At 37.5% G+C, this 20,569-nt stretch overlaps 1 long non-coding RNA gene across 1 annotated transcript in view; it reads right to left on the reverse strand.

The window, feature by feature from the left end:
- Positions 1-456: 456 nt before the first annotated feature.
- Positions 457-20,569, reverse strand: part of LOC149870502 (uncharacterized) — a 147,520-nt gene continuing 127,407 nt past the window's right edge. The window contains exons 7-11 of the long non-coding RNA XR_016440772.1: positions 13,680-14,228; positions 10,321-10,454; positions 9,741-9,825; positions 8,432-8,605; positions 457-1,703 (exon numbers count right to left, since the gene is read on the reverse strand). This is a non-coding gene — a long non-coding RNA (uncharacterized LOC149870502). The remainder of the gene's footprint in view (positions 1,704-8,431; positions 8,606-9,740; positions 9,826-10,320; positions 10,455-13,679; positions 14,229-20,569) is intronic.

The raw sequence follows: 20,569 nt of genomic DNA on the forward strand, positions 1-20,569 counted from the left end.
GTGTGAACAACCAATGTTCCAGTCCTTGAAATTTCAAATCCATAATGCAGAAGTTTGAACTTACTCAAAAGCCGTTCTTTTCCATTCTTATATGATGCTCTAGAAAGCTAACAATCACAATAAAATGGTCTGTGTACAGGAATCTTTTTCTGCCTCTCCTGCCTTAGTCCTACACAGTACGAGTAAAGTGCAGCTTTTTTTTAACATAGTATGCCTAATGAGAGTATTCATTCCTGTGTATATATTATGGAAGGTTCTGTGTGATGTCAATCATTCCCTTGGACTTTAGTAACCCAGTCAGGTTAATATTTCTGATTAATGAGTCTTTTTACCCCCTGAACCACAGAACAACTAAGAAATACCATTTAAAACCAATGATTTGCAGAGGTGGACAAATGAATCAACACTATATAACTTGTTCATGGTTTTGATTGATTTATAGATGATTAATACATGTAAATAGTGATAGAAATGGTATTCTGGTTTTAACTCTTGGGGTTTGTGCTCTTTCAATTATAATGCACATTCACTGAAAATATAGTTTTATGCATAGAGATAGAACATACATATTATTTCTATAAGACACATATACAGGCTTGGGTATCAATTATATAATTGGTAGCTATATGAAATAGTGAAATAATGCACTATGAAATGAAAGAAAACATATATAATTTTTAAAGAGGTAACATATATGGACAGGATAGCAAAATGAGAGTTTGTTATACCTCAAGTTTGTGTAGTATTCCAATATATTTTGAGGTTTTTTAAATTGTCTTTATGGAAGTGGGTAAGAAAGAGCACTTCAAAGAGGCATTTGATTTTGTAGGCAAGAAAATAACTGCCTTTTTCTGCATGCCTTAATTTTTCCCCATTCTACCACAGAGCTGTATTAATGTTCTTCAAGTCTTTTTCAGATAGCATCATAGATTACACTGGCATACTTATCATGACATTTAAAAACTATGAACATTATTTTTATTATTTTCTCTGCATCTTAATATGATTTCAGTTAATTGGAATACTAATGAAACAGTTAATAACCTACATCCAAATGTTTTGTTTCTAAAAATGTTCTCAAAGCAGGGTGATTTCCTCAACAGTAACCCCCACCAGATTAGGGTTTTATCAGAGTACAAATGTTTAGAAACTCAATGAAAATACAGTTTAATGCATCCAGTTAAATTGCCTGAGAGGAAAAAGTGAAGACAGCTTTTTTTAACGCCTTTCCCCTCAGGCCATTAACTAAGAAACTGGTCACTAACTGCTGGTAACAACCCATTTCGGGGAGATTATTGCTATTACCAGTATTCAGTGGTTTATGGCTACATTTTGTTAAAGACATTAGGAGCTGTAACGTGGATGGACCAAATGTGTGGGAAAAATCATTCTTTTCCCATGTGGTTAATAGCCATTTTTCCTTCCAGTCTAAATGCATTGGTATGCATTGCTGGGTCTATTATCTGTTACAACACTTGTTGCTCAAAAAATACGTTCTTTTCATTTGCAGTCAGAATTCAAATCAATAGAGTAAAATTATAACATTCACTGTTAGGAAAATGTGAATCATGTAGAAAATACTAAACACATACGGGACTTAAGCTGGGTGCTTCCAATAATGTTGGTAGCCATTGAGTATTTGGTTGACAGAGCCGAAACAGTACCTCTTCTTGCTTGAGAGTAATTGTTTGCTGGAGAAACTACTGCCAAATACAAAATAAGCAAAGTTATAATTCTTGTTTTAGATATAACTTATTTCATATAAGCCATATGCCAAGAAGGGGTTTTGAAGAATCAGTTTGCAGCAGTCTTAGATGGTATTTGCTAAAGATCACAATTGGAGTCTGTACAATTAACAAAGACAAAGCTGCCTTATTCCTAATGGAAAAAAAACACAGAATCCTAGGAAGTTCTACACTGCAATTAATGAAAAGTTCTGTGGAGTTCCAAAAATATCCCTTTTGTTCTTTTTCAATCAACCACCATCTAAGAAGGTATTCTGACAGGTTAGTAGTATAAATGGTATTATTGAGTTATAATACAGATTACAAATATGTTATTTGCATGAGAAACATGTTTTTCACTTCTATTCTATCCTTCCCCCCATCTTTTAATTTAAAAAAAAAAATAGATCAGAACATATCATTAGCCATGCTTCTTAGTGAACCTGACTTTTCTCAAGAAATTTACATCTTTCTCTCATTTTCTGTTAAGGTTTCTTACCCTGTTTTTTCACCTAAAGAATTATAATGAGGTAGAGTGAATGAGATCTATGGGGAAAGCAGTGGACCTAGAGACTAAAGGTAAAAGGATGATTGATGGTATGAAATTACCATAAAAGTACAATCAGGATCAGATTTTAAAATGAATTTTTAAGCAGCCTAAGAGATACTCTTTGATTTGTAGTCTGGTGGAATGGATAATGTCTCATTCAGTGGATAAAGTTTCTCACTGTGTGACTTGAGCTTTTTCTGATCTTTCTGACTGGGAGTAAAATGGAACCAAAGCCTAAAGTGATTTTTAATGCTGAAAATATCAAACACAATATTCTTAATGTCAAAACCTGGGCATAGCAGGTGAGAAAAGAAAAATAAATATAAGAATATTATAGTGTTGGTATTGTTGTCTCAGATAAAAATACTATGCTCTCTTCTAGGCACCTTCTTGATCTTTAAAACATTTTAAAATATAAGTAAGGAAAAGGTCAGGTCTTCATGTTGACATGCAAGAGAAAACAAATCTTTGAATAGCTTAGGATTTAAGTTAAGTTTAAGTGTGTGTGATTTTATAAAGAAGCTTTACAAATTCCAACAAGTCAGTTACTATAATGTATTTTATACATTTTTAACTAAAGCATTAAATTAAATACAGTATAAATTAGAAATTTACATACAGTGGCTTAATGAAAAATATAGCATTTTAGTAGATAGCCAAAAGTATGAGTCACCCAAACTATCATCTATTGAATGTACATAAATACATATTGCTACATACATAGAACATATGTGCAATTGGATTAAGCCTTACAGTACATTTAGACATGTTTATTTATCCATATAATTGGCTATTTATCACTCAAGTAATTCTAAAACTTGAAAAACCTTCTACTATTGAACATTACTCAACAGTTTTTAATTGTAAATTTTGGGTTTTTCCTATTATTTACTCTGGTTTCTCTTCAAGTCGCATAATTCTTTATATTATTTGGTCAAGTGAGTTGAAACATAATGGGAATGGATTTCAAAATAGTACCTTCTTGCTAATTTTTGTTTTAAATACAAAGTAATTTAATATTCATTTAATTGATTTCCAATGTATGTGAAATAAGGAAAATGTATGCATACCATTTATATTTTAACTTGAGAGGATTCATTTTTATTTGGAGCTTTATTTTTCTAGCTTGGTATTGTGATATGAAAATTACAGACAATATTTTAAAATAGTTTAACATTATAAAAAAATCCTTAAATTTCCGGCAGTTGCTTCTTATGACAGTTTTCATTTTTTTCCCTCCTACTGACAGTTCCCATAATGACTTTAATCATATAGTCTAGAAATGGAGCAGGTTACTGAACAGCAACAAACTCACTGGTCAATGTCGGTGTCACTTTTCTGGGAGCAGGACTTTTTGAGCATCAAGGAACTAATTTTAACAGCCTGCTGGAAAAAGTGTTAAGTGAATTAACTCCCTGTCAATCACATTTTTAGCATGCTGGCCAAATTATTATTATTTGGCTCAAGACATTCTATTGAAACTTTTTGCGTGGTATTCTTATCTGTGTACCTTATATGACTAATGATGATTGTTTATGGAGAGGTGCCTGTCCAATTATTTTTGAAGGAACACAAGAATGCAGAATGACTGGAAGCATCAGGTTTTTGCCAGAGAATGCCTCAGGTAAGAGGAGAATGGCTAGAGGCTATAAGGAATCACAAGAGACAAGTCAGAGTCGTAAATTGGGAAACTGACATATCTCATCTAATATACTTGCTAACTAGGCCTTTAAAAACCTTGACATTTAACTAAGTTTGTGGAAAAGTTATAGATTTTTGTCCTTTTCTATTGGCTATAACTCATTAATGTGATGAACGGAGATGTTTATAATCATTACCAACATTAGCAGACTAACATATGGGACCATTTAGAGATGCAGTTAAGCACCTAACGACTGAGCAGTTGTTTATGCAGCTTGTGCCTTTTTCAAAGTCAAGTCAGTCAAAAATGATATTGCAAGTTATTTACCCTCTTGGTACTTCAGTGTATGAAATGGCATGAAAGAATACTTTTATTCAGTTGAGGCATTTAAATAATGCTTTGGAAGTCATGGCCTGCTTAGAACAGACTAGAATCTTTACTGTAAAACAGAAGTTTCTCAGCGTTTTTAGGGGGAAAAGGGTATAAATGCAAACTTCACAGTGAAAGCTGCCTATTATCTTATCCTAATTTAGACACATTATAGACTTATGGTACTTTGTCTTTAGCCATGAGTGTTTCACAGGAAGGTTTTACTGTCTGATTAAATAAGAAAAAATAAGTTTCTGACTATCTATACAGGTTTTACGTGAGCAAAACTTTGGTAATTTCTATGTAAGGAAAATCAAGCCAAAGACTTCCATGAAGTGCAAAAAAGGGGAAGAAGTTCATTGCAATATTGAAAGTGAGGGGGTGTTTGCAAATGGGGAGGAGGAGGCTGTTGTAGCACATGTACTTTAGATTATGATGTTTAAATTTTTTTTTTTTTGCATAAGCTTTGCTATTACATGAAGAGTTTATGCAAAGTGGCATAAAGTGAAAGGAAGATTTTTATATTACGAGTCTACATAAATGTCCCAAAGAGGCAACACAGAAACTGAGAAGATAGCTTTTCAAGTAAGTATTTTCTGGGGCTAGAAGCTGCCATTCAATAGGGAATTCATTTTTGATAACCCCTTCCTCTTATTTTTAAGTACAATGGAATCCTTCTAATTATTTTAACTAACCTTTAAACTGGGGAATTGAAACAGTAACCCCATCTTTGTCTCCCACTACTATTTGACAATCATTTCATGGAAGAGTGATTTAATTAAGTTTTCTAGTACTAAGCTTTCATTACTCTTACCCAATAAACTTTGGCATATTAATAAATTAGACAATGGTATGCAATAGTAGAAACAACAGCAATTGCTACATTTAAAGTTACAGGATTTCCGTTAATTTAATGGTTTCCATTCTATTCCCATTTCCAATAGTTCATAACTGTCTGAAAACATCTGGCTGTCAGGATGAAGTTTTCCTTATGTCTGTGGGAAGGAAATTATTTCTGGAAAGTTTGAACAAATATGTGCCCACAATTTTTGAACATGTGAATAGAATTGTCATCTACCATACAAAGATTTTTAAGCCCTCTGCAATTCTAGAGCCAAAATGGTCAGAGCTGAAAGCAGAAATTGGTGTAAAAAGAGCCATCATGGAAGAGAAGTGCCTTTGAGTATTCAGGAGAAAAATACTGAAACAAGTTAATAGTTTTTCAAAATCTTATGCCAAGAATTTTCAGTCTAAAATTGTCTGAGACTTTTTTGTAATTATGTAAATTCAATACTTAAGAAATTTGAACTGCTACTCAGTACACTTGGAGGGTAAAGTTCATTTTTAAAACTATGAACAGAAAATAAAAGGTATAGTTGACATTACTTCCATTTTCACCTTGAAAACCGAGTAATACAGCTCCTTTTGCACTTCACCAATTGCCTTGGACCCACTTTCAGTACACTTTTTACAGTGCAGGTAAGTTAGCTACACATTTACAATGCAGCCTTCTTTAGCTGTCTGCTAATGGCCAGTAATTAACTATATCAGCAGTTTGGTTGGCCATGACCCCAAAATGAGCAGGAAGAACCTGGATTGGGATGTGTTGGGCCAGAGCCATGTGAGAATACAAGTTTAGTAAAAAACAACCATCGAGTTTCATTAGGTTTACACATATCCTTGAACTGCTTCTCTAACTAGTAATTCTGGCATGAATGCAACTGTTCCAGTAGGGCCATGTGAAGGGAACACATGAATATTCAATGTTGACTTTAAGTCACTACCCAGTTAATTAAAATAGTTTAAGTTGCCATGAGCAGACATTTATTTTACTTTCCAAAAATACTGCCTTTTCTCTCTCCAAGTGAGGAACATAGGAAAAATGTTTGTTTTTTTCTTAAATGAAAGCGGAGGGTAACTACTGTCTAGGAGATGAACGAAAAAGATTTCTGAGCACTTTGGCTTAAAAGCAAAACAGAATTTGCCTTTTCTTTTCTTATATTCAGTTTTCACAAATATTCCAGCAGGAGTTTTCATACAACTAGCACATTCATAAATGTCAGTATTTACACCCATCCAGTGAGGGACTAGAAAGAATCCATCATCACCTAGTTATCCTTAGCAAAGCAGTCAGCACAGCTCAAATGTCAAACATTTCAATGAACTGCTTGCGACAATCTGCTGGCCAAGAATGAGTTGAAGAAATTATTTGGCAAATACTTTAAAATGATACATATGTATAAGAATGTTGTAAATTACTCATGGGCAAAGAGAAAAACATGCTAAATGTATTGAATTATTTTCTCAGGTGACATAACATCAATAGCAATACCCAGGAAAACAAATCTAGCAGTGACCTATCATTCTGCAGCCAGCAGCTTATTACAAAAGCCTTTTCCCTGTAACAAAGTATATTAACACCAGTGCTACTAGTACATGCTGCAAAGCAGTTTTTTATATGGGACAGGATAAAAATGCTATATATAGCCTCTGCTCACTATAAACAAGACAAATGCTTCTGTTTTACGGTTTAAGGTCCGGGGTGCGTGGCAAAAGGAAGTGAGGAATTACAAGAAAAGTTGGGAAAAACTGTGACAGGCGATAAAGGCTTCTCTCCTACTCTTGATTTTTATCAACTAATGGCTTGCATCTTCACTAGAATGAGAATGAGGGTCTGCAGCATGGGCAACTGGTGCCACCTTAGCCAGGGGGAACATGTGCCTCCCAAGTGACCAGTCAGTGACCGGGGGGGGGTGCAGCCCCCCTGCAGCTGATCCTGCTGATGCGGGGAGGGGGGGTTTCCCCCTTGGCCAATCTTGCTGACCAATCACTGCAGCCAATTGCTGCAGCCACTTCCAGGAGTGGCTGTGGCCACTTCTGGGAGTGCAACGGTGCTCCACTTCCCAGTTGGCACTTGCAAGGGGTGTCACCGGCGCTCCCACCTGCCCCCCGCCCATTGCCTAAGTGGCAAACACAGCCAGTCAGTGGGTGCACTGGCACTCTCAGGGAGTGCACGTGAACCCCCGTGCACCCCCTATGTGTCACCACTGCTCTGCAGCAATTAGAAAAGGGATTGGCTCTATTTTCACTTTTCAGTGAATAAAGCAGCTGTTCTATGTGTGAGAGAGAATGAAAAGGGAGGAAAAGCTCCTTCCATCTCCCTCCACAATGAGTCAGGTTCTGAGTCCTCAGCTTAAATTTAGCTCCCTTGAAGTGGAGAGAGCACAGCTCCTCTCCGAGGAGGGGAGGAGTCTGTCATTCAGTAAAACCTTGTCAGACCATAGTCCAGCATGGAGAAAGCTTACAATTTAGCTCTCTAGAGAATTGTTTGCTGCTGAATGCCATAGAGTAGCTATATCACCTCCACTTTTTAACAGGGCAATTTGCATAATATACAAGGCTACATCATTCCCAAGTGTATTTTGCAAAACTGTTCATGTCCACATGCAGACACACTTCTTTAAAAGTAAAGAAAAAAATCCTCGTACACCCTTCCTGCTACTTTAGAGTTTGTAGAAGGTCCCCATTTTTTTTAATAATTCTTTTTTCTCTGCTTGGCTTCTGTACCAGAAATATCAAGACAATCAAAATTTGACTTAGATATTATTTGTTAAATGCCAATAGAGTCTAGAGTGCTGTAGATAGAAAGGAAAGATTCTTACCTCAAGAGACTGCAATCTAGACAGACAGTCAAGACAAATGACAGGCAAAATGGGCATCAATGTATGACTATATATAAGGGTTTGTGTGTGTCACTGGAAATTAATGTTCCCTTTACATTTTTTGTGAGGTGTGTGAAGACAACTCTGAAACCTTTAGGCAATATATTGTCTTCAGTCCACATGCATATTTCTTTTAAACTGCAATAGGAGTTCTACTATTAAGGCAATATGTAACCAAAAATACATACTGTAAATGCCATCAAAATAACATCACTCCCTACTGCTGTATTTCTTCCTGACTCCAGAGACCCTAAAGGTCACTCTCACAATTTACCCCCATATCTTTTTGTCAAGGGGCTGTTTTCCCCCATTGTTGGTAATACAACATGAAAGTGCTCTTGGGTCTTCCTTAAAATTAGCCTTTCATCTCCTTGGTCAACCATTGGGTGAAAACCACAAAAATGACCTTCTATGAGATACCTACCTGGTCTTCCTCCCATCATCCAAATTATACATGCTTCTCATTAAAATTACTGGGATTTTATTGCATTTGCTGTGTCTAGTTCTTCATAGACCTCCTGTGATCTTTTGGCTAGATCTTTTCCACCTCATTTCTCCTTATTGGCCAAAAATTATGTCAACATTATTTTTAAAGCAACTAAAAGGGAACAAAAGACAGTTAAATAAGTACCCAATTTTCATATCTCTACAAAACAACAGGCCTTATACTGGTCTTTCATGTCCAAAACCTTGCCATTCTCAATAGCTGGAGTTAAAATTTCTCTCCCAAGGAAAGGAGTGGGCAATCCCATACCCTGGGCCCTAGTTCTTACTCTCTCCTGGTGAAGTACTATAATGTAAAATTGTTTTCAGTGGGGAAATAAGGGTGCTGACAGACCTGCAGGCTCCTACTCTAACTCATGGTGCTCTACACACAGTGCCATGAGTTAGAGAGCCCCCCTCTCCTCCCAAAGAGGAGAAAGAGGCACGGTGGGAAATTGAGTCTGAGGAGCCTGCACTGAGGAACCACCTCTCTCCCCTATCCCCAGTCTCATCCCCATTCCCCCTTTCCAGCTCCAGGGCTGTCTACAGGAAGGGAGAAGGCAGGGAAGGGAGTGAGAGCTGCCAACTGAGGTTTGCCTGGGCTGAGCTGGGTGGGAGGAAGTACTTTCAATCCACTTCCAGGGAGTGCCCTGGGGGGACTCTGTGCTCCCCTGTATTGGTGATCAGCCGCTGGGGGACCCCAGGTGCCACCCCCCAGAGCCAGGAAGCACCAGTCACCGAGCTGGGGGGGTGCATGGGGCAACCCCACACACTTCTGGGCAAACTCAGAAATGGACTGGAAGTACTTCCGGTCCACTTCCAGGTTCATCACTAAGCACATGGGGGGGCCCCCCACACTCCTGCGGGATGCTTCATCCACCCCAGCATTACAGTATTCATGAGCCATGTCTGGTACATTGAGGTATGGAGAAAAAACATTTAAAGCTGTATCTATGGTCGAATCAACATCGAACCTTCAGATTCAGATTTGGCTGAATTGAATTGGGGACAGTGATCTGAATCAACGAATCGAATAACCATTGCTGATTCGGGCCGAATCCAAATCCAAATTGAATATGGCCCATTTCACACCCCCATACTCTGCAGCACATGCACATCACAGCTTTACAGCACTTTCAGGGGCTAAACATGTGACAAACATAACTTCTGGCTGCACCCCTAGTGGCTTATCAGCTTCCCTATGCATCTCCTTCTGACACAGACATCTATAAAAACAAGTGAAGCTGTACCTTGCTTTTTTTTTTCAGTTCGAGGTGCAGCAAGATTGCGCGGTCTCATATATTTGGTGACCCTCTTCTGTTTCAGGGTGCTCTCCTTTTTTTTCAAAATTTGGAGAAAGGGTCATTATGCAGAGAAAGGGAATACATGTCAATAATCATGCCCAGCTGCAACAAATCACTAGACATGTCCTCCTAAAAACCAGCTAGGCCCATGAAAGGGGGAAATTATCTTTCTTCCAGAAGCTCATGAAGGGCAGAGATAGCTTCATTTTTTTTCAGGTCCTACCTAATGGAAGCGAGATATAAATACCTACTTTTTTCCCTTTCTGGTCAGCGTAAGCGAATAAAATTCATTTTAACAGAAGAATCAAGGAAAGAAAAACATTTCCACATTAGGCAACTGCTTTAAGCTTTGCCATTTACTTGTAAAGCTTCTCTTTGTAACAATCCTTGTATTCCTTGTACTTTTATCTCTTGCTTAGTAAACCTGTCTAAATCAAACAACATCCAAACTACAGCAAGTTTTAATCTGGATACTAATTTTGCAGTTAGCCCTTTCCACAATGAGCACTACACCAAAACCTCAAACCTGAACGCTGCTTAATTCTGGATCCAACACCAAAGTCTGTTGCTTAGCTCCATCATCTCTGTGTCAAAGTTATTTTCTCTCTTTTCCAACTGGAGAAACTAAACAGGACATGGGATTGCAGAAGAAAGTTATATCTAGAAATAGCAACAGGAAAAAAATAACTGTTGAATACTTTCACTTTAAAGTGCTCTACCATTTAGTATTAAGCTCAAAACATTATTTAGAATATGCATATGGTATATCTGATAAATCTCTTTTATTCTGTATTTTATTCTGGAATTGGATCTTTCCAAATCTTGCACCAATACAGGACTGTTAAAACAGCAGTGCTGCACATTCATACACTATGAGTGTCTAAGTATTCTAACTAAGATAGGCTGCCTGTGTAGTTTTTAGATTGGCCATTCTGTTCAGCATGCATGCTTAGCACTGAAAATGTAACAGCTGCTGACTTCAATGGGGCCTTTAATCCTATGCATGATCATATCCTTTTCTGCTTTAAATTCCAAAATTTATTTAATCAAATCTGAGACATGTGAATCATGAGACATGAATGGAATAATTTTAGAGAAGGAACTGGAAAAAGAATTGGAACATTCATTGTAATTTTAATAAATGAAAACCTTTTGTATGTATTCTATAGCCAATACTTCAATTTTCTGGCATTATTAGTGTTCATGACAGAGCATACCCTGTTCTGTAGGAAACAATCTTGTCCAGGCAAGGTGAACCAATGATTGTTTTGCTATATAAAAGTTCTACACTTTTAAACTTTGGTCATGTTTTGTTTGGACATGCAAAACACTGCATATACAACGGTTAGTTCTTAGCCCACTTGAATCAACAGACTTCTTGCCTAGAGTTGGCTGAAATAAGTTACAAATCAGTTATTCAAAAACTACTGTTTGCAAACTAACCCTCATTTCTACAGATACATTTATTCCTCATTTCTACAGAGGTACATTTATTCCCAAGTAGTTCCAAACAGCTCTAGGATAAATTTAAGATTATGTTGGTATAACATACTACTTGTGGGGAAGAACTAGTATGTGTCTCTACTTTAAATGCCTCTTAAAATATTAGGCTCAGTTAATTAGACTTTGGTTTTTAATTTCTTACCTACTTTTGCTATATATATATAAACACACAAAAAGAGTTGATTTTAAATGTTTAAAGAGAACCTGAATTACTATATTCCTTCTTTAAGAGAGCAACATGGCCGAGATGCTAGAGCAATGATCTGGGACTAGTTTTTTTGTATAAATCCTTGATTCTTTCACCATTTATATATTTTACATTAGACAAGGAAAGGCTGATGGCAATCAGGGATTAAAGACTGGATTCTCCTGCCACTCCCAAGTTAATGCCCTAACTACTGAACTATATGGTCAGGTTTTATGTTTTTAGCCACATGAATCCTGAATTCCTTTGTACACAGTTGCACAACTTCAGCAAAAGGGGTGGAAATTTGGGGCTGTTTCCTGAGATGTGGGGGATCTGAGTCTGAATACCTTCAAGTAAGGAGGGCCCAGTTTTCTCATTTTCTGGAGAAGTGTTTTAACCTCTATAATATTATATGAAGAGTGGGCGGCAGCAACACCAACGCCGACACCTTTGCCTCCAATTTAAAGCAGATACCAGATAAGCCCTTCAAAGAGGATAGATGCCTATTCTTAAGAGAGGCCTTTAGACTCTGGATCCCAAGTAGGTAGAGGCACCTATGCTCCAGGGATGAAGAATTTACATGTATGTCTGTAGTTTTCATTTCCATTGGCTAGTTCTAGACTGGTTACTATTCACTGTATGTACAGATTTTCTTTGGCTGACCTTTCTGAGGTGCTTAAATCTCCCTATTCACCACAAAGAAAGCCTAGTTAGTTCATTCTGGGGCTTAGATAGCACTCTGGGGAGCAAATATAAAAAATTAGGTGTTGCAACACTTGTAGACACACAACTTTTTCATTACATCTAGCCTAAATTCATAATGAACCCAATAAGACTATGGTTAGTATTGTATATATAATAAGGATCTTGTGAATCAGGGCCCATGTTGGGCTACTGGACAATCTGGACCAGCTATGTGATGATGTGAGTCCACCTGGACAGTGATTTCCACAATTTCATGACTTCCATATTCTCCCTTATTTTTCTTCCCCAGATCTGCCTATTCCAAAATTTTATGTCTAAATGCAGTTTTTTTCCAGGCGTGGGGATATAAGACAGGAGACTTTTCCCTCTGTTTGGCAAATAAGTACCATTATGACTTGTATACAACTGTTTAAGCATTCTGCAAATGTAGGCTGCAAAAACTCCACTCCTACTTCCTTACTCCCCCTCTTTTTCTGTCATTTTTGTTGTTGTTTCTGGATGAGTTAATCTTTATTTCTTCAGTCTTCATAATCTATATGCCAATAATCTGTCAGTTTTACTTCCCTTTTCATATAATATCTGCTTATGGACAAATAGATTCTTTTTCCAATTTTACCGGTGAAAACAATTTTAATTGCCTTCCCTTTTAAATATCTCCATTAGATATTTTTGTATGTCATTTTTACTGAATTGCCAGTTCTTTCAACAGTCTGCTAAGTTCTCCCTCCTTTCATTCATTCATTGCTAATAAAGCAGCCCCAAGAGCCACTTTAGCTGTCCCAAATTATATCTTTAGTTACATCAAGAGTATTATTTAGATCAAAGTAGTGCTTAATTACTTGTGCAATTTTATTTTTATCTACAGTTAAATGATTCCTAAAAAGGCACTTGTTAAGTCTCTACAACTTTCTTCTTGTGATAGATTGAGATACTATCATCTGATATTATCTATGTCTGAATGTAGGAGGTAATTTTTTCTCACTATCTTATACGAGTAGGTTAATTCTAGTAAATGAGTTATGAAGGAGCATGCATCAAGTAAATTTTTTCTACTGAATGCTACCACTATTATACATCAATGAGATAAGTATGATCTAACAGTGCTTAGGGTTGTTTGCCCATTGATTGTGCTTCTCTTGTGGGCTTAATTGCAACACCCTGTCTTATTGTATCAATAGTACTGTAATTTAAACATCCTCCCATTACATTACCCCTTCTGAAATGAATTATATTAAAGTAAAACTTAAAAAAAAAGCGTTTGGATGACAAAATAGCAGAGATCAATCCCAGGAAAGGAGATTACCCCAAGTAACTTTTTGAAGATGTTAAAATTATTTGTTAATGTTAATTGCTTATAGGTTTTTCTTTGGCTTGTGAGCAGGTTCCTTTCAACTTGTTGGACAACTCAGGTCCCTACTTCAGAAAATTCAAATGTAGTCCCTTCTCTGGGCATTCAGTTGTTTCTTTTTAAACAAACAACAAAACCAAACCTTAAAAGAAGGGTAAGGAAGTACAGCTGCAAACTTCTTCTCAAGTTTGGGCATTTCTTGGCCTCTTCTGTTAAGACTACTCAACACCCACTGACCATGCCGCTCTCAATTATCCAAATGGTGATCATCAACACTTGGTTGTAGGATAGGCTTATTCCAGCAAACACTGCTAGGTAGTTATAGAAGCACATCTGTCGCTGAATAACTTCTATAAGTGATCTCTCTGTGAAGGCAAGAACTAATATTTCCATTTAGCAACATCGAAAACTGGAGCACTTGACCAACGTTACACAGCAAGATTGCAATGGAACCAAAACACCGTCTAAATTGCCTGAGAAATGGTAAAACAACTGTGATCAAAAATGACCCAAGTATTTTAATGGAAAAGATGGTGAGTTGGCATTTAAAAGCAATCCCTCTTTTTATAACATTTCTTGAAGAGAAGAGAATGTTGGATTAGTCACTTATCACTTACCACTCTAAATGTTTTTCAAGGTTAAGCACTGATATTTGGGCTTGTGTGAGGTTTCTTGTTGGTGTTGATTTTTTCTATAAGGATAGAAGAGAAGTGATTGAATATTAAGAGGGTTTGTAGAAGTAGGTTTGCATTTAATTAGAAGCTGATGGGCATCATCCTTCACTATAAAGACAGTCTGACCACTGCAGTCACTGGAAGTCTTCATTTACATCGCAAACATAGAGTAGGAGGAAATGTCTTTGAAAGCTGTAAAGTTTTTCTGTGGGACTCTGCATGGGTGGGAAGAAGCTTCACCCTAAATCCTGCTGCTAGATTTTCCTGTTGGATTCTTAGGAAGGTGTCTAATCAAAGTAAAATAATAAATGGAATGAACATTTTTTCAAAATAAGTTATACCATAAGAAATAAAACATATTATGACAATGAAGTCATTTTTGGGAGTTATGGATTCACCTGATATTAGTATGGGATGCAGCATTATTTCCACATCTGTAAATTTCTGTTATTATCTCACATGCATGTTTGCCCTCAGAGTCAAATTTTCAAACTGCTTAAATATCACCTGTATGTCTAGGTCTTACTATACACAGTAGATCTGATAATGCCTGAGCGTGACTACTAAACCACTGATGACAACCCTTGTCTCTAGTGAATGGCAACAGCGGTGTCAGAAAATGGAGACCAGTGTGCTGAATATATGAACTTGACAGGTACATGGAATAGTGTCATTGCATATTAGAAGGGAGTGAGACACGCAAGCCAGCATTTCCTCAAGGCCGCTGGCCAGTTCCCATTGTATCGCCATTGGTGCAGTATTGAGCCCCTAAATTCATCTTCTGCTACAAAGGTTTTTGTGAGTTGTTATATATCTATATACATGCATATGTATATGTACATATACACACATACACAAATATATACATATATATATATACACATACATACACACATACATATGTATATACAGACACATATAACTGTTCACAAAATAATACATATAGTATCTTGTGAACTTGTTTTTATTAATAGAAGTGATCTTGGACTAATCTTCCCCTCTTGATGGCTAGAAAATGATATTCAGAGATTTTCTTTTATGAATTGGCTGATAGGTAGAGTAGAGATGCATTAGAACAATGGTCCAGGGCAATGGCAAGGGTTAATTGGCTTCTAAAAGCCTGCTTGTGACAAAGTTTCCTTCAAGACCCACTGTATCTGAAGCCAGCAGACACACAGGCTGGCAAACTGAAGATGTGTACCACACTGTTCCATAACGGGAGATAAGGTAGCATCGGGTCACAGTGCCTGCCCGACTGCAGAGCCCTTGGGATTTCTGGTTTTGGTGGACAGACCAAATTAGGAGGACTGGTAAATAACCAAATTAAGATGTGTGCATGTGATGAGTTTGTGAAACAAAGGAATATGTTGACAGGACAGAACGTGAACAGTATGATGACCACAGGGAAACCAGTCAACGATGCCTGGGAATGAAGAGTCATCAGCAGGGATCCTAGTTTTCCCTGATTAAAAAAAATTCCCAATTTTCAGTTTAAAACATGTAACCCAAAATCCACATTTTTCCATGATTCAAATGAAACTATATTATATAGTGGTGTTTCATTTTAATGAAGTGTAATGTAATTCATTTTAATGTAAATGCACTATATTAGCGGTGTTTCATTTGAATCATGGAAAAATGTGGACCATTCAAGAAATGTCAGCAATGACATCTGCCATTTCTTGAATGTCAGATGTCAGCAGCCTGGACATTGAGGGCCAAGGCCCACCCCTGCCAGTGGGGTAGGTGAGACAAATTGGTGGGTGTCCTCAGTCCATAGTGGCCTCAGGCTCCCCTCTCAGGGCCCCTTTGCTGGTCATCAGGTCTGAAAACCATCCTTTTATATTCTTTTTCCCTTCTGATGACCAGGGATCCTGGTGTACTCCAATTAAAAAAAATCCCCAGTTTTCAGTTTAAAAGAAGTAACCCAAAAGCCACATTTTCCTATGATTTAAACAAAACACCATTAAAATAGTGTGTTTCTTTTTAATCACGGAAAAATGTGGATTTTGGATTACTTTTTTAAACCAAAACTTGGGGATTTTTTTAAATCAGAGAAAACCAGGATCCCTGGTCATCAGAGGGGAGAAAGAATATAAAAGGATGGATTTCAGAGCAACAAAGGGGCCCTGAGAGGGGAACCCGGGGCCACCATGGACAGAAGGCACACCACCAATTTGTCTCACCCACCCCACTGGTGGAGGTGGCCCTTGACCTCCAGGCTGCTAACATCTGACATTCAAGAAAGAGCCTCAGGGTGAAGCTCATGCACTGGCCAGATGTACTTTCCCTCTGGGACCAGCCTTGGACTGGTAGATACAGAATTGTTTGCATCATTCTCATCTGCTATCAGTGGAGGCATCTGTATAAGACGCTACATCATTGTAGCAACATCTTATGGCAATGTAGTGTCATACATTATGGCAAGGTATTTGGGTCATAAATCCAGTGCCAACACTCTGATTTTTAGAATGATGCAGAAGGCCCCTCCATCATTTAAAATATTTTGTAGATTGCTTTTCCCATTTTGTGCTGCTCTGAGGTACTTGCAGTAGTTAACTGGGTTCTCTTTGGCTTACCTGAACTGGAAACTTAGCTGTTTAACTGTGTGTGAAGTTACTTGCAGTAAACAATGCCAGGAAGAGAAAGAGTGAATTTGTTCAGACAAAAAGATATACTTTCACTTTCTGCCTCATGTCCCCCTTTTCTTTGCTACTTTATTTTTAGGTAGCCAAGATACCATAGATAGCTAAGTATTAGTATAATTTTGCCTTCACAGTACTTGATAAGATTATGTCTTAACCCCATCTCCCCAGGAGTGGAAATTGCAAATAAGGGACTTAGCAGGGGCAAAAGCTGCATTTTCTATCTTTTATATTGTTTTCACTCCCCTTTTGTTTATATTTGTCTTTCGTCTTCTAGGGAGACTTTAACAGCTGCAGCAACATCAACCACAGCCAACTAAAACCTCTGTCCCATACAAAAAGGACATTTATTAATATCTTTAGCACCAGCTAAAAGACTGTCAAACAGTTTGGTTTCCTACCATTGCAGGAAAAGGAAATAAGGAATATGATAGCCTCTCTCAATATTTACATTTACAATGCTATAAAAGTTTCTCTATCTTTATCTGGCTCTTTCATGCAAAGGTTAAACATCTTTAATGGAACTTGCTGCCATGGGACTAAATTAGCTGAGATTTCTATACTCAGAATCCTGAGCCACATTAGCTCAGTGTTGCAGTGATAGAGTTGTGTTAACACCTTTGATTCCCTATGTCCATTTATTTATCAAAACTAATACAATATACTATACCCACTCATAAGCACTATTCAGATTTCTGGGGCATATTGTTGATTTGTATACACTTAAGTAAAGTGACCTACTCTATGAATTGAATTAGTAGTCAACCTAACTGTTCAGTCAAGACAAGCCCAATGGGTTTGGGCAGTGCTTTCTGAATATTCCCTGATTCAAGCTGTTTGGTGCTCTGACAGAAACTTTTAGATGATTAATCCTCAGAGAGAGGAGGCAGCACAATGCTCATGAAGAAAAATAAACATAGGACAAAGGACACAATGAGGGTCCCCCAGACACTCAGCATACTGATTGGTGAAACTCTCAAATCTTGAGTCACAAGAGTCAATACAAGCACATATTAATTTTCACTGTTCAAATTCACCCCTGAAATCATTCTACTACAGTTGGTGAGGGGATATGAAGGATGGATTTGGCTTGCAACCTTAACTGTAATTAACATTTTTTCAGTTGTATGAATAAATTTCATAGATTTTTAAAAATGTTACTAGGTTTTTTAAAATGAGGTTACCAGGCATTTCCTTTTTATTTAATACCTAATTGTAGTATGCTCTACATTTTAATTTTTTTAATACTGTTAATATATGATTTAATAACTAATTCTCTTTGACTTCATCCTATAATATAGCACATCTTTGGATATACCAAATAGGCTTATCAGACTGCAAGAGCACATACAACATTAAGCTAAACAAATTGAGGTACTGTCAATTAAAAGACTTCAGAACCCAATCTAAGACTCAGTAAAGGTTGCTAAAAATAGATTAACCCTGGAACTATTAGGGCAACTAACTAGGGCTTTTCCAGTGTAGCTGGAAAACACAATTCTAGGCTTGAGACCTTTTCAACAAATATGCTTAGCATCAATCCACAGAGGTTTGAATAAGTGGGCTTTTAATTCAAACACTCCTTCTGATTTCAGGCGTCAAGCTAGAGCATGACAGGAGAAGCAATCCCTAACTGACAGAGCTGTGTGAAGTTCCAGCCCCTGATTCGATTTGGTGGAGATTTGGCTTGGTTCGGTGGCCGAATCTCCAAATCTGAATCAAATCAAGAGACCCTTTAATCTTTCTGAATCAAATCAGAACCCTCTGAATTGATTTGAAGAGATTCAGAAATTTTCAGCAATTCGGATATAGACACAAATTTAAATGTTTTTTTCTACATACATCAAGGTACCAGGCAGCTCATGAATACTGAGATGCTGGGGCAGATGGAGTATCCCTCAGGAGCATGGGGGGTCCCCAGCATGCTCAGCATCCGTAAGTGGACCAGAAACACTTCCAGTCCACTTCTGGGTCCACTGGGGAGCATACCGGGGGCCCCCCTACTCCCTTCCAGCTCAGCAACTGGTGCCTCCTGGGTCTGGGGAAGCACCTAGGGTCCCCCCGTGGCTGATCGCTGAGCCAGGAAGGGCATGGGGGAGGGGCCCGCATGCTCAGCAGCAGACCTGGAAGTGGCCCAGAAATACTTCCAGTCCACTTCTGGGTTTGCCAGAGGGCATAGGACACTCTTGTGGGACACTCCATCTGCCCCAGCATCACAGTGTTCATGAGCTGCACCTGATACCTCGAGGTATGTAGAAACAACATTTAAAGCTGTGTCTATGGCCAAATCATTGATTCTCTGAATCAGCATCAAATCTTCGGATTTGGATTCGTCTGAATTGAATCAGGGACAGTGATCTGAATCAATTGATCGAATCACTGTCCCCAATTTGGGCTGAATCCAAATCGAATATGGCCCGTTTCACACACCCCTACTAACTGGGAACCCAAACAATACAATCCTTGGACTGTACTTGAAAACAATTTGGAAGGTAATGCAATCTTGAAAGAAGGCTTTCTTCAGTGGAGGTCATTATCCAGCAATCCCAAAAAGTGAGCATATATATGTTCTGTGTTCTCTGCACTTTCCAACTAGGCATCTGGTCTATGTCCAAATAAAGTGCACTATAGGATTTAAGAGGACAACTTACAGCCTACCTTGCCAAATATATATGAAAGACATACTCTCAGTATTTGGCAATGCTATTTGTACATCTAACAGCAGCCAATGTCTGCTATAATGGCACATCTCATTTTTTTTCTAGTTAGTATATGGTTCCTGTTTCTTCATAAAAAAGACCTCTAGCTACCTGGGAGTATCTTTATTATCTCTGTACATATTACTCTTTACAGTGTTGACTTCAATATAACATTTGTTAATTTGTCTTTTTTAGAAAAAACATATCTATTGGAGTATTTCCTGTTTCTCAAAAGTAAAACTCCTTGGGATAACTGTTATCTATATTTTCTGATTTTGCCTAAACTCTCCATGACACTCTTTACCAACATGGTTTTCAAAATATTTTTAAACTAAAAAGATTTTCAATAAAAATATTCAAAAAATGCAAATTTTAATTTAAAAAGTACAGAAAAACACAGAAGAATGGAAAAAGTATGCAGAACTAGGGCAACTTCAAAATTTAGAAATTCTAGTGGAACCGTCTTCTTCATTTTTCAGCTAGTTATACTTCAAACATAATACATGTGGAATAATTTGGGATATTTTTAGAGAGGTAAAGGCAGTATGCAGTAGTTCTCGTAAATGAAAACAAAAGATAGAACAAGCATAGAAGGACTTGCAACCTATTAAGAGGAGTTAATCATTGCAGTATTGTACAACTGGCAGTGAAGAGATTTTTTTACGTTTCACTTTTTTACTAGAATATATTTGTTTGGTGGAATGAATCCCTCCTATTTCTAGCTTTGTTTAGGCTTCTGACCAATTAATATATGTAATCACAAAAATCATATGGTAAGGTACTTTGCATTGCTGGATCCCCTCATAAGTGAGCCTCATCCATTAAATGAGCACACCAGGAGCAAACCAGAAGGTAAGACAGAACTACGCTAGAAACAGACACCACCAAATGAAGGTCAACTATGCCAGGATGTGTCCTGGCACAGATGATCCACTTCATTATGCAAAACACACTACCTGTTGTCTCATCCATTAATGCTGCAGAACAACAGGTTACTTGCTCTTGCAGGGCTTG

Source organism: Crocodylus siamensis, chromosome 2, assembly GCF_052110815.1.
Source record: "Crocodylus siamensis isolate JL-2025a chromosome 2, ASM5211081v1, whole genome shotgun sequence".
NCBI lineage: Eukaryota > Metazoa > Chordata > Crocodylia > Crocodylidae > Crocodylus > Crocodylus siamensis.